Below are 15939 nucleotides of genomic sequence, written 5' to 3'. Positions count from 1 at the left end.
AGAAAATGCTTAGGATGGTGTTTGGGACAACAAGAATATACCACAATGTCATCTAGATAGATTACAACACTTTGGTTCAAGAGATCAGAGAAAACTGAATCCATAAATCTTTGGAATATGGAAGGTGCATTGGTCAGACCAAAAGGCAAGACACAGTTTTCAAAATGGCCTAACGGAGTAAGAAAAGTGGTCTTCCATTCGTCACCTTCCTTAATTCGTAAAAGATGATAGGCATTCCGCAGATCTAACTTGGTGAATATTGTGGCCCCTTGGACTGCTTCCAAAACATCCTTAATAAGAGGTAGGGGATACCTATCCTTGATGGTAATTGTATTCAACTCTCAAAAGTCAATACAGGGGCGGAGATATTTAGGGGCATATTTATACTCCGTTTGCGGCGAATGTGCGTCAAAATTTTTTACGCACAATCAGCGCAAACGTTGCCCCATATTTAAACACTGACGCCCGAGCCGGCGCAAGTGAAAATTCCGCAATGTGCATCATTTTCTGGATGCGGCAACCCGCCCTGCGTTAATGACATGCAGGGTAGCCATGCACCGTATTTATGCTTCCGGGCAAAAATGACTCTCGGCCGGGAGGCGGCGCCAAAAAATGACACAAAGCCCGATTAGCGTCAAAATTTAACGCCTTGGTCAGGGCAGGCGTTAAAATGGGGCAAACACACCTGTATTTAATGAGAACACAGAGAACAAACAACAGAGCAGCAGAGCAGCAGAGCAGCAACAGGGAGACATGGAGGTAATTTTCATTCAGTGTGCACGTCGACGCAGAGCCCTGCAGCAACAACAGCAGCTACAACAACAACAGCAGGGACCCCAAAGGCAGCGCAGAAGGCAGGAGAGGATATTCCACCCAAGAACAACCCTGCATGGCCTCAGGGAACACGACATCATACAGAGGTACTGGTTGAACTGGCAGGCCATTCAGCAGCTGCTGAGAAATATTGAACAGCAGTTGGCCCCCACTTTGGTGACACCCCACACCATACCAACAGAAACAAAGCTGGTTGCCGTACTTCACCTGCTGGCAAGTGGCTCGTTTCAGACAACTGGTGCCCTGGTTGGTGGAATATCACAACCATCATTCTCTGCATTCCTGCCAAAAGTACTGGATGCCATCATTCGCCTGACACCCGTCCACATCTGCTTCCCTAACACACTGCAGAAGCAGCAGGAAACAAAACAGGGGTTCTACGCCATCAGTGGCTTCCCGCACGTCCTTGGTGCAATCGACTGCACACACGTACGCCTTGTGCCACCTGCTGCGAGTGAACACCTCTACCGCAACAGGAAGCACACACATTCAATCAACGTGCAGGCCATAGTCGATCACCAAGGATTGATGAGCAACATTGTGGCTAAATATCCTGGGAGTGTACATGACGCATTCATCTTCCGTCACAGCACCATCAACCAACACTTCCAGGATGGACGGTATGGCAATGGACTACTTGTTGGTAAGGACAAAAATCCAACTTATATACACACTGCACAGCAACCCTCTAGGACAAAGAACACATACACCACAATAGCAACACCTAGCCAGGAACACACTGAGGTCCTGACATCACTAGCCATGTTTCTGAAGTCACCATTGAACCTGTCACACATTGGAATTTACTCTACAGCTTAATGTGAAGACATTAATGAGTGTGGTTGCCTAAATGTCACCTTGCAAACTGGAAGTCTCACAATAACCTGTACACTAATACATTGCATAACTTTTAAGGGATGGGATGTCCATGGTACTTTCATATGAACGTGTTAACTACACTTTCATGTTTTAACTCTGCATGGAACTATCATCTCACCCCCAGTGAAGACACACGGACACCTGTATGACAAGTCACAATGCTAGGGAGGGCACACAGTACTGAAAAACCAAATACATACTGCTGACAAACGGTTAGCCAACAAACACTTGCTCAGCCAAGGAAAAAACTCAATGCAAAAGTTTTCTCCAACAACTATAGGTTGTCACATTAGTACACAAAAGAGTCACAGACAACACAAGACAACTACTGCCATCAAAGGTCTGTACAACAGTGCCTCCTACATCTAATTGATCCCATTCTGTGTTTCTCTTTCAGCTGATCAGGGGTATGGCATCCAGCCTTGGCTAATGACACCATTTGGGAACCCAAATACTGCTGCAGAGCGGGCATACAATGACGCACATAAGAGGACACGCAGCATTGTTGAGCGGACCTTTGGGATCCTAAAGTCAAGGTTCCGCTGCCTTGAAATAACTGGCGGTAGCCTACTCTATTCCCCAGAGATGGTCTGTAATATTGCACAATATGTGTGTAAAAAGCAACATTCCCCTCCTTGAACCAGACCCAGACATGCCTGAGGATGACGAAGAGGAGGATGCTGGCCTGCAACAGGAGGGGGAACAACCTAACACGGCAGCAGGAGTGCGTAGGCGCCAACAGCTTGTCAATAATTTTTTCTCATAATTTCTTATAACAACACATTGCACAATTGTAAATAAACACAGATAACAAACACCACATCATGCTTTGGCCTATTCATTTCTGCCCACCTTTAGTTTGAAATTGCTGAAGAAGAATGTCGTCTCATTGAGCAATAATGCTATAACAATCATCACACCAAAAAAAAACATCACAAATGTATTCACAGAGGGTAGGATGTTACATGATACATTACCATCCACAGAGGCCAACAGGAGTACAAATGTGGCAATTACACATGCCTGATCCAGACACCTGAGACAGTCTCTCACCCAGCCCAAAAATGTTGATCATTTGAAAATCTCCTCACACGTGTTCAGAGACAGGGTGGGACCATCCATGTGTACGTGACCATGTCCTCAATGGGTTCTCTCAATTTTTGATATAAACAATACCCAATTGGAACAACATTAGCTGCCACTAACTCATGAGGAGACCTTGAAGTTACAGTGACAACATACACCCAGACAGGTGATAGTGGATCCACATTAGCACACACATATAAACATAGGTCATCCAAGCAACCAAATATTTAAATGCAGCCCATCACAGTAGTGTCCCAGTTTGAACCTAGCAGGAAGAATGTAACATGCCACTAAACCAGGTAATGCATAAAGGGCCACATACATCAACAATCTAGTTGTCATCAGCACATGAGGAACGCTGAGATTTTGCAAACATAGTCATTGCAAAATTGTATGCCAGATTGCTCCAAATAATCAATAGTGCAAACGTCAAATGGGCAAATGAGATGTATGAATGGTTACCAGTGATTCATACCCTATGGCCTTACATTAGCCTGCTGCTGCAGGTTTTGCATAACAGAATAAATAAAAGCCATGGATACATTAGCAAATCTGGATGGGCAAACCCTAGGGTGCTGGGGGCCTAAGTCCACCTCTACCGTCCCCCAAATATACAAGAATCATGTACTTGTGAACTAAACACATGCATAAGGCACATGTGTGGCCTACATGTCAAAAGTAAAACAAAAATCAGAAACACAAAATCATAATAGGACATGGTTAGCCCCATAAAAACTGTAAGTGACTATTGCACTCCCTGTTTGGACTATAGATAAAAGCATTACCATGATAATTGTGGACACATTTTTGAGAAGGAATACATCATGGTATCCCATCCATCATTTCAAAATAGCCATCAGCAATTACCCAAAATATGTGTACAAATATGGTTAACACATTTTTTAAGGTTTCATAAATATTACGTGTGAATGCCTTCTATACATCCAATAAGGGACATGTGTCATAGCTAACCACAAATGTGTATCACATAGCACCGTTTGGCCATGACAAATTTCCTTCCCCAACTTATAAAAATGAAGACAAAATTTTAAAATGCCTTAAATTTCCACGCATACAGCATGGGCGTCATAATTTTTGCCCATGCTGTATGCATGGGAAATTGGACGCAACATGGACAATATGTTGGACATTTCATGTACCTTATGAATTTATTATTTTTCATATCATATTTTTTGACTCTGCATTCTGTGCACTACTGTACGTGGAAAAAATATGACGCCCATGCTGTATGCGTGGGAAATTTGAAGCAACATGGACAATATGTTGGACATGTCATGTACCTTATGAATTTATTATTTTTCATATCATATTTTTTGACTCTGCATTCTGTGCACTACTGTACGTGGAAAAAATATGACGCCCATGCTGTATGCATGGGAAATTTGAAGCAACATGGACAATATGTTGGACATGTCATGTACCTTATGAATTTATTATTTTTCATATCATATTTTTTGACTCTGCAATCTGTGCAATGTTATGCGTCAAAACATATGACGCACATTGTGTATGCGTGAAAATATGACGCATAACGGGAACATAAAAATGGCTGCCATTTTATGCAGGAAGTGATGTAATAGGATATCCTGTTTACTAAATCTGTACTGGGAGTTAACTTTCACTTTCACTTTGCAGTCTCAGATTTATCTAGACTGTGTGGTTGTGTGAAAGGTGTTGTCCTGTGTTTAACTGCTTTTGTGTCCTGTGTGCCTTGTATTTTGTCTTTTTGTGATCCTAGTCTTGTTGCCTAATATTGTCTCAGTCTGTTTAGTCTAGTTTTGTACAATCCTGTTTTTGTTTGTATTGTCTGTGGGAGTCTGTTCTGGGTAGTTTAACTTTGGGGTTAGTTGGGCTATTTTTCTTAATTTTTCTTTTTCCTTCACTACTCTACCTTTCCCCATTTCCCACTTTTACTTGTTTATTTCATTTTTCTAATTTAAGTCAGTTAATATGTCAGGTAGGCCTCGGCTTGCCAGGATGGGTGAGGATGAATTGGGGGGATTCATTTGGCTCGTTTGCCATTTCCTCCCACTCATGCTGGAGGCTGGGGGCCGTGTGATACAGGGGCATCACACGGAGGCACGTAAAGTCCGGTGGGGGAAGGTGCGCCATCACCTGGTCCGGGTGTACGGGAGCATGCGGAATGAGCATCAATTAAAGCACCGCTGGGCTGATATCAATAATCAGGATTGGTGGCCATGTTGGTGAGTACAAATCAATTACATGTGAATAATAGAAATCTGTGTGGGGACATGTGATGATTGTTACCCAATCTGCTAGATAAGTAGCTGAATGTGTGTAACGCTAGGGAAACCTAGGCCCATATTTATACATATTAGCCCCGATTTTGCACCGCATTTTCACGCAAAAACGGCACCAACTTACAAAAGAGAATTGTATTTTGCTAGTTTGCGCCGTCTCTGCATCAAAAAAGGATGCAAATGCGGCGCTACTAAAGTATAAATATGGGCCCTAATGTGTATTTGTTGCACAATGTGTAGGAAGACCAATGCTAGCAGTCAGATGGCTCGTGTTTTCAACACATACCAGATGCCTATAGCTGTATGTAATGTAGTGCTGCATTTGTGTCAGACAAGCGACACGGTAATGCCTCTATTTGAACTCTACAGGTAGGCCAGTGAGAAAGTCATGTAGAAACAACATACCTACATATGTTGACGCCATAGCTAGACAGAAAATTGGAAACCCATGATGATGCTATAAATGTGTGGTGCCTTCATGTCACATGAAGTTAGCTATGTTGTTCACACATATGTCACATGTGTGTCTGGTTGCTGTGTGTTGAAAATGTCCACCTAGCCTGTTTGATTGTGAGGGGTCATGCAGTCCTCAAGTAACCAGCTTTTGGATGTCTCTCTGGGATGCACATGATGAGATGTATGCAAGCCATTATTGTTTGGGCATACTAATGGAGGGGTATCTTTGACAACACCTGACTGTCCTGGCCACTGCATGTGTGTAGTAGGGTGTGTAACTCTATCAGGAGACTCATCCAATGTTAATGTTGAATAAAAATTCATCCATGCAGTATGAGCATGTGGGAAAGTGTATCATTACCATGTCATATTCACACAGTGTCATAGTAACTGCAATTATTTGTCAGTGCACCGAGTCTGAGTATATTCTTCCTTTCATGCTTTACAGGTGGACCAGCACCGTACACCGTGGGAGAGGTGGCACATTTTGAGGACCCCGATACCTACAGTGAGTGTGGCCTGAGTGCTATATTTATTGCTTGCTAGTGATGCATGATGGACTACTGTGTGTTCAACAGAATTCATGATTTGATGTGCTGGCCGCTCATTGGCATTGTTGCTTTAGTGGGATTTCAAATATCACTTCTGTTTCTGTAAACCAATACTTAGCCATCTCTCAGATTTAGGGGCTGTAGGTCATTCCAGTTGGGCCGCAATGGGGAATGGGATGAGTCATGTGGAATACACTGGTTAATGTAAGACTTGTTCTGGGACTTGGCTTGAACTGAGTCTGCATATCAGACTGACATTCTCCCAGATAGCTTTGGCAAATGGCTTTGATGAAATGTGCATCTTCCTAGTTGAGGATGCTCTGTGTACACTGTAGGTTGGATCTTCCGGGGGCATGTACTTCCACTAGTTGAACTAGAAGTGTGTGTGACTAGAGTGCAATGGCCTAGGTGTTCTGTCGACTCAAGATAATGGGTTTTCTAGCTCCTCTGTGTGTGTTGTAAAACATGCCTCACTGATAGTATGTGATGTTGGCCTAAGTCAGAGCATTTTGACATGTGTGGACCTTGGATGTGACAATGTTTGGCTGACTCCAACGTGTTGCTAGCCCTTCATAGGTGTTGTGTGTGAAGGCACATACTTGTTGACCTTTCTATACACTCCTGGGTGTGCATTGAACATGGGATTGTTGGTTGTTCTTCCCACCCCACCCTCAAAGACTTCCATGTTAATGGGAAACAGGGTACCTAGGACTGTAGCAACCAGTATATTACACGTAGTTGTGACCTTTAGCAACTTTATTTAGAACCTAAGGCCAGATGTAGCAAACAGTTTCCAAGTTGCAAATGGCATAAATTGCTCTTTGTGAGTCGCAAACGTCTGTTTGCTATGCAGAAATGGATTTTGTGATTCTGAACATACTTGCAAAATGCATATCCGACTCGCAAATAGGAAGGGGTGTTCCCGTCCTATTTGCGACTCGCAGTGGTATGCAATTCCATTTGCAACCGAGTACGTGGTCGCAAAGGGACTCGCAGTTACCATCCACTTGAAGTGGATGGTAACCAACTTGCTAACTGGAAGGGGTCCCCATAGGAACCCTTCCCCTTTGTGAGTGGACCTAAAAAAAATGTTAAATACAGCCAGTGGTCCAAGGGACCACTACCTGCCCTGAAATAATCCAAAACTAAGGCCCGTATTCATACTTTTTCAGCGCCGCGTTTGCGCCACTTTTTGACGCAAAAGCGGTGCAAACTAACAAAATACAATTGGAATGCGGCACTCAAAAAGTATAAATACGGGCCTAAAGATTTTGGTTTTTTTTCTAAGTGCAGCTCGTTTTCCTTTCAGGTAAACGGGCTACACTTGGGAAAAAATAACCAGCTTTATTTAAAAGCAGTCACGGCCATGGAGGTCTGCTGTTCCCAGCAGTCCTCTATCCCCGTGAGTGCCCATAGTCGCTAAGGGGGCACTAATTGGGACCCACCTCATTGATGTTAATGAGGTGGGTCTTAGCGACCCCATAGCGACTCGCAGACGGTGTCGGAGACACCGTTCTGCATAGCAAATTGCAAGTTGCAATTTTCCATATTCCTACATCTGGCCCCTAGTGTCCACATTCGGTTATGGCCCATGGGTTCAATATTAGCACACAACAAATTACAAATAGCATTGAGTGAGGATTGTGATAGTTATCACATAGAGTGACATATGTAGTGAAGTCAGTATGCGGAAGAGGTGCAGCCATAATGTCAGATGCCTTAGGCATAATTTGGATGAGTAGTTTAGGATGATGTCATCCATCATGTAGAGACATGGATATGCTAGGTGTGAGATGCCCTTATGTATGCAGGCTTCACATGTACTTCCTCTGAGCCTTTAAGTGAACTATGTTGTGACAATTGCTGCAACAAATACATTACTAGTAATGTACAAACAACCCATTGTGCTATTCCACCCAATGCAATTCCAAAGGAAAATATTTGCCTTTTCTCTTCACAGCTGCAAACATGAGTGCCGCAGATAGACACCAATTTGAGAGGCGTGCCATGCGATACAGGCACATCCTGCAGGTGCAGTCTGGGTACCGGAGGATGGCCCGCAAATATCAATCGGATCGGGCCTCCGGGGCATGGTGGGCCTCACCACAGGGTCGGCCTACATTGCCCACAACAGCCACCAACACCAGATCCACCAGGTCTCCCCAAGTGGCCCCAGCAACGTCGGGAACAGTAGACCCTGGCTCATCCTCAAGACCTGGACCCAGCCGTGTTCTACAACCAGGACACTCCAGTTGGCAGTCAACTCCTGGCACAAGCTTAACCTCGGCCGGCACACAAACTACATCAGCCCCTCCTGTGGACCCAGCCGCATTCCTGGCATTGAGTAGAAAATTGGACAAGCTGGTCAATAAGGTGGACAACCTGAGCCAGGATGTGGCCTATATAAAAAAAAGGGTCAGCTCCATCAGGCGGACCCTACGGAGGGCGAAGCGCTAGGACTTTTGCCCTGTTGAACTTTTACCCCTCCCCTCTCTCCTCTTTCCTATTTTCTACTGATAGTTGGGTTTTGGGGATTAGTATTAGGTTAGTATAGGTAATTAGCTTAGTTAGTGTTAAGGAAGAGGGTGGGGGGTCCTTATTCTTTCTATCTTTATTTTTTGTGTGGGTGGGTGGGTGACGGGCAATGTTGGGATTCCTGTTATGTAAAAAAAAAAAATGTAAAAATATACAAAAATTTACAAAAAAATATATGTTTCTTTAGGATAGTATGGTATATGTGTAGGTTAGTAAGTGTTGTCCTGCATGTGTCCTGTCTCATAATGGTGGGTGGGGGGTTGATGTTTAGATTGTTTTGTTACATGTGTAGAGTAAGTTTAGCTTAGGTTAGTTAGGGACAGTTGTGGGTTAGTAGTAGTCAGGTTAGATTAGTGTAGGTATTACCTTTCCCTTAGTTGCCTCTTGTGTTAATATATAGTAATAAATATATAGTTAACCCTTTACATGATGCGTTAGGTGCTACTTTATCATGGCCTTGACATCAGTGTAGGTGAATGTTTTTGTATGACATTTGTGTCCTATGCTCGCCATCCCCATGAAATTGAGGTTTAACATGCCAGCTACCCGTGTGCTAACTTGGTAAGTATCCACCATTTGGGAGACCGACCATTGGTAGTTTGCATTGATCACCAAGGTTTTGTGTTGGTGAGTATGTATCCTACTTCACAAAGTGTGCTTCCAGACTTGTTATGGTGGGTAAATTAATAGATCAGACTGCAGTGAAGTTCAGGGAGATTTTTGTAGATGAGGAGTTGTTCACACTCTTGTCTTGTTGCTTTCATTGCTGACCTACATCATGTGTGTACTCATTCAGCATGACTTTCCTTCATGGAAGTATACTCAGAAAGGGTGATTGATGCAATGTAATTTGGTAATGTTTCCTTACATTTTGCAGCATAATTTCATGTTTTAGTATTGCATGGTGCCTACATTTCTCAGCCACCATTAGTTGACTAGAATAGCTATAGATGGTGCATCATTCTGTCCAACACAGCATGATTGTGTGTGGTTAGTCCCTTCATCAGTTATTCTCCTCAGTATGGTAAGGCTATGATGCAATCCTGGCCACTGCACAGATGTTTCAGACTACATGTTATCAGGACAGTAGTATTGACAATCTACATGGTTGCCACACAGGCACTTTGGAGTTATGGACTGCACAGTTGAAGTGTGAAATAACACAGAGACATAATAGGTGTGCAAGTGCTTTTTATTTATAGGTGCTGTAGTGCAAAATGTCCATTGTCCATGTTTGCTGGGTCCGTTCTGGTGCATTCTTACATGGTGATCCTACAGAAGGGGTGTGGATGATGCTCCTGACATGCTGGGGTGATGTCACAGGCAGTGCAGAGGGACAGGAATTGGCAAATAGTAGGAGAGAGACATTCACTGGCAATGGGGACAAGTCATACAGTGGATTGCAGAACAGTCATTGAGTGTAGTTGTAGTGAGACTGGCATTTGACAAAACGTAGGACCTTGGTCAAAGTAGGCCATGGTGCAGGGACTAGTGCTTCCGGGTACTCTTCCGTGAGAATGTTATCTGTTCCATGTCTTCTTCTTCTGATGTGTGTGTTGCCTGGTTTGTCCTTGTTGTTGTTGGTTGTGAAGGGGCAACACACACCTCAGTGTTAGAAGACGTGGAGGCAGACATCCCAGGGGCTGCTCCCTGTGGAGTTCTTAAGGGCAGTACTGCAGCAAGGAGGGCCTGCTGGTTTTTGAGAATGGCAGCCACATCACGATGGTAGGCAGCCAGGTCGGCCCTGAGGGGTTCAATGTTGCATTTGTGCACACGTTGACTGGATTCGCAGTTGTAGGTGTTGTGTCAACTGGATGACAGCTGTGCTGATTTCCTTCTGTGTTTTTGCAAGTTCCTGCAAGAGAGATGTTAGGGCTTGCATAGCAGCTGCCTGATCAGCAGAAGACATCATGCACGAACGCACCCCCTCAAGGATGGCTGCCATAGTTTGCATCCCCACCCGCACCTCCTTGGCCAGCTCCCGCTGTACCCCAATGACGGTTCTTTCGAAGCTGGTGCCAGTGTCGTCAGAGTCCTCAGCTGTGTTGGAGCTGGCAGGTCTTACTATTGGGGTGGCGGGTGGTTCTACTGTGGTGGCTGCTTCTTCTGTGCTCCTCCTTGTGACTGAAGGTGGGGTTTGGAGGCTTTCAAGGACCATTTGGATGGTCTCCTGTGGAATGTTTATGGGCTCGTCATCCATGTCATCAGGGAAATCAGGGACAGGCATATCGGCAGGAGATCCATGTTCCTCTGCAATGAAACAGGGTACAATTAGTGTGTCTGTGTTGTGACAATTTTGCAATAAGATACAATCCTTTGGATGCCTTAACTTTGTGCTCTGTTTTTGTCTTGGTATCTGCTGTCCTTCATATGGGCATTGTTGTAGGCCTATGGCCCACCTGTGTGTCACATGTATGATATAGAGCTATCAGACTTGTCTGCCTAATTGCCTCTCGGTGTTGCTTTGTAACAATTTAGGAATAGCCATCTTTTTCTCCTACTCCTCCCTCCGTGTTTAACAATTCTTATGGAGAGACATTTTGTTGGGTGGGCTCTCATTATCCTACATGAGATTACTGGCTTTCTAGGCAGCAGGATAGCTAATGGTGTGGGGGACTAAGTCTGACCCACTTGTAATTAACTCTGTCACCCTGATTCTTTCTTTTTGCTCTGGCTAACTAGCAGTGCCTCATGTCTCCCACGGCAAAGGAATGATTAGACATCCGAGCGCATGACATCTTTGGAACTTCTCAGGGAAGTCGTGGTCACTCAGATCCAAAACAATTCTCTCTTTTCCAGTATGATCTCATACACAAAAGACAAAGACAGTATTTGTTTTATATGATGATTTCATTGTACAACTGACTTGTAGATATTTAGGTGTGAGCCACAATAACCCAAACAATACAACATGGTAGAATTGAAATAGTCAGCAGGAGAGTAAAACATTAGTACAAAGCTATCATGGTGCCTAACTGTTTCTACTATCCCTCTGCTTGTTCTATTTAGAGCACAGCATGTTAAGCTTCGAGCTTGCCTGTCTGAATCACTGGGGAGACATCATCCCTCATATCAGAGCAATGGCCTGTGATCTGGTTCTGCATCTGTAGCAAGGCAGGCAGCGTCTAGTTGTGGTTCTCTGTTTGGAAACTCCCTCTTGCGTGTCTTGGGACAAGGAAGTGATTTTATAAGTAATATGTCATCGTGATGACAAAGTGTCCCTACGCAGGAATGCCAAATCTTAACCCCTACCACGTCTATCGGCAATGTACCAGACTGTATCCTTGACTGGGGCACAGAGTGAATATGTTCTGGCGAACTCCAGTGCTGAAGTAGACAAAACAGTGTGATTTGACTAATGAACAACACCGTAGGACTGGCTATTTGCAAAAATAACTGATAGGAAGCCTAATAAAAAGCATTTAGTGCAAAGTGCTCAGAGGCTCTTAGATGTGAGCAAATGCGTAAAAGTACATTCAGGGCAAGGTGAACAAAGGCCTAAAGCCTGAAGCTAATGCGCAAAGTATACGTAACACTTACCACACTACACTTTGACTGGCTGTGGGTGTTGTGAATGCCCTGGCAGCACACTTGCCTCTCAGGACCTGCCCCAAACACTTTTTATTCACATTGCCCGAAATGTACATGTGATGTGGCATATCCTATGCATGTCAATGTTAGGATGTGGTATGGATGTAAACATTGTTGATGTTTGGAGATGATGTTGGGTCATGTGTGTTTAATTGGATTGCCCTGTTTATCGTATCAAGGTCCTATTTGGTTGTCAGACTGTGCAGGTGTGTTTCAGTGACCAGTTGCCTGTGTCCCCTCCTCAATGTTGTTGTCTGAGCAGTATGACATTAGTGATGTTGCCTTGTTAGCCAGGCACGTGAGGGACCCTGACGTATGCAGCATGTGTGTGTCCTTAGTGCTGTGTGGCTCCTATTGCTGTTTACTTTGGCTGATGTATGTGTCAACTATGGGCATTGGCATTTGAGTGTACTGGTGCCTTTGTCTTATTTCTATAAATAGTTGCAAATGTCATCCTCACCCCCTAATTTAGGTATGTATGTTCCATGGAGAGGTTCCTGCCATTTGCTACTTTAGCTGCACAGAGATGAGAGGTGTTATTGTCAACTGTTGTGGCAGTTACATTGCAGTTGTTGTTTTGGCTACTGGATTACTGATAGGGACCTAGTTGATGTAGGATAGATTTTGACAGACAAGTGCCTGGATGTGAGTTTGACGTAGTGGCCTTCACACCTGTCGCTGCTTTCCCTTGGCTCTATTGTTGTAATTACAGGATGGCCCCATGGGACTGTTGTTGGTGCTGTATTTTGTCGTGCCCCAGATTCAGTCTGTGCTAGGCATGCCCCCCTGCCGTGCCCCTTTACCCATGCCACTTCTTATATGTGCTGACTTACATGCATTGTGTAGTAGGTATTCCCCCCTCAGGTAGCATGTATCATTGTTGCATTTTAATTCCCCATGCTACTTACCCTGCATGTGCGTTGTGTCGTGGTAGTCTGCGCTGTCCTGTCCTTGAATCCCTGTGACGATCTCCTCAGGGATGACGGCTGCGACCATCTCCTCCATGTGGTCCAGGGCCTCCTGGTGTGCTGGACTCCCCCCTCCAGTCTGCATTGCTGCCTTCCTGTTCCTGGCCATTTTTTCTTTTGTCCTACGTTTGCAGTCATGCCAGCGTTTCTTACACTCGGTGACTGTCCTGCGTTCTTTAGCCACACTGTTGATCTTGTCCACAATTTTTTGCCATATGGCCTCTCTCCTACTGATAGGCAATTTAGAGGTGATGAACAATTGGTGCTGGTGTTCCGTCACCTCTTTAACCAGGATTTCGTGCTCCTCTGCACTGAAGCGACACTTTCTTTTTTTTCTGAAAATGTCCTGGTTCCGGTATGGATCATCCTGGCTGGTTCCTGGTCTGCTGTCATCTTCCTGGGGTCTGTTGTGGCATCTGGGATCCATTTTGGCTCTCCTCTGCTGAAAGGGCAGTTTTCGCGGGTAAATTTGAAGCAATTGCGTCAAAATAAACAGCGCTGTTGCGCTGTCGTAAATCGACCCACAGTCATTTGCGTCGCGTTAACGTTGGTTTCCTTTACGACTTGACGCCGCTGTGTGCGTCACGAAATAATGACTCCCACCTGTTGGTTGCGCCGCCGTGCGTCAAAGTATAAATTTGACGCCCGCACGGCGCATCGAAATGGCGTTAGCCGGCGCTAATTTTTTTTACGCAAAACTGCGTTAGCACAGTTTTGCGTCAAAAAGTATAAATATGGCCCTTAGTCTTCTTTGGTACAAAGAAAAGAGGAGCCCCGGTAGGTGATGAAGAGGGAGCAATCAATCCGCTTTGCATGTTTTCATCTATGTATTCCTTAAGTACTCTCCTTTCCTGCTCTGATAAGGAATACATTCTTCCAAATGGGACCACTTCCCCAGGTATCAAAGGAAGAGCATAGTCATAATCCTGATAAGGAGGGAAAATGGGTTTTTGAGGTTTCTGGAACACGCCGGAGTATCCTTGATAGCATCTGGGTACTCCTTGAATCATATTAATGGTACTGCTTGCTTCATTGGAAGAGAAAATGGACCCTTTCGGAGACCAATAGGAATCTGTTGAATGGCAATGTAGTTGACAAAAGTGGAATGAAAGTGATATAGTTCATGTCTCCCGTTTTGTTTTTTAATAAACACATTTTTATTGTTTTGAAAAAGAAGGAGAGGGAAAGGGAAAACAAGTGGAGAAAGAAAAATCCTAGCAGCTTGCACAGGTGAGTACGGTGAGCTCCAGATCCAGAGAACATTGACATGAAACCAATCCATGTGACAGTCATCCTGTTCAGTTTTCAACACAATAACGGGAGCCACAGCCCCCCGGCAGTCTATGAGAATAATCCCAGCCACCCTCCCCATATCTTCTCATGCTTCTGGGGACAGCCCCTTGATTCGTAGACCAGTTTTTCTTGGTTTTGCACACCAACCCACCCCATGTCTCCATTTTTGAAGGGACGGGCCCGTAGATGAGTTCCAGGCAGCAGCAATGTCTCTCTTGGCCACCAACAGGGCCTTACCCACAAAAGCACGATTTGCTTGTGTGCCCTTAAGTTCCTCCATCACACCCAGTAATACCAGGTTAGCAGACATATGTTGCTCCTGCCCCAGCACTGCATTCAATTCACATGTTACCTTACCCCAATAAGCCTGCAGCACCGGACAAGACCACACCATATGAAAAAAATCAGCCGGTTCCCTTGCACATCGAGGGCACTGAGCCGTGGGGCGAAGACCCGCCCGGTGCAGCCTGTGAGGTGCCAGATATGCCCTGTGTAAGTAGTAAAAATGCACCGCGCGAAGCCTCGCCGACACCACCAGCACCCTAGGTGCCATCAGCGCCTCTGCCCAGTCAGTCTCTTCAAGTGCTCCCTCCATGACTCCCATTTATTTCTGTTTGGTTCCAAACTGCCTGGTGCATTATTAACTAACATTTTATAAATCTGGGAAACACCTTTCCCTCCCAGGTTGCCCATAAGCAACTTGGCTTCAAGTGGATTGAATTCTAGTTTCAGGCCAGTAGGGGACAAGTGAGTGCCCAGAGCATTCCAGAGCTGGAGGTACTTGAAAAACTACATCCGGGACAATTGAACATCAGTCTGTAGCTCCTGAAATTATTTCATTGTATCACCTTTCCATACATCACCCACTAATGATATACCCAGCAGGTCCCATTCAGCGAACCCATCCATTGCCACCAATTCACTTAGCCACCTCCCATGCCACAGTGGGGTTTGTCAGGTGACAACAGCATTCCATTGGGCATGCCACAGCACCACGTGCCGCGCCAAGAAAACCACTTTAGCTACTGACTCCATGTCTCTGGGGAGTGGTGCGCCATAATGCAAATCAAGGATACGGGGGTAACCCAATGTCTCCAATTCCACCTGGTAGGCCAGGTACGCCCACCCCCCAGTAAACCAGTCATGTACAACCAGGAGCTGGGTCACCAAATAATATAAATAGGGGTCCGCCATTCCCAATCCCCCGTCATACACCCCCCTCTGATAGTGCTGTGCAGCCACCCGATGTCTCGCCCCATTCAAAAGAAATGAGTTCGTGGCTTTCTCCAAAGCCCTGAACTATGGACGTGGGATCGTGAGTGGAAAGTTTTGGAAGACATATAAAAGTCACGGTACTACCATCATTTTATATAGGGCAACACAGTCCAGCACATTCAGCAGCAGTGTCTGCCATCTTTGCAAGTTTGCCTTAGTGCGGGCTAGTAGAGGAGCCAAGTTCCTGGC

This window comes from Pleurodeles waltl, chromosome 2_1, assembly GCF_031143425.1.
Source record: "Pleurodeles waltl isolate 20211129_DDA chromosome 2_1, aPleWal1.hap1.20221129, whole genome shotgun sequence".
NCBI lineage: Eukaryota > Metazoa > Chordata > Amphibia > Caudata > Salamandridae > Pleurodeles > Pleurodeles waltl.
The sequence above is the reverse complement of the archived record's forward strand: the minus strand, read 5'-3'. Positions refer to the sequence as shown.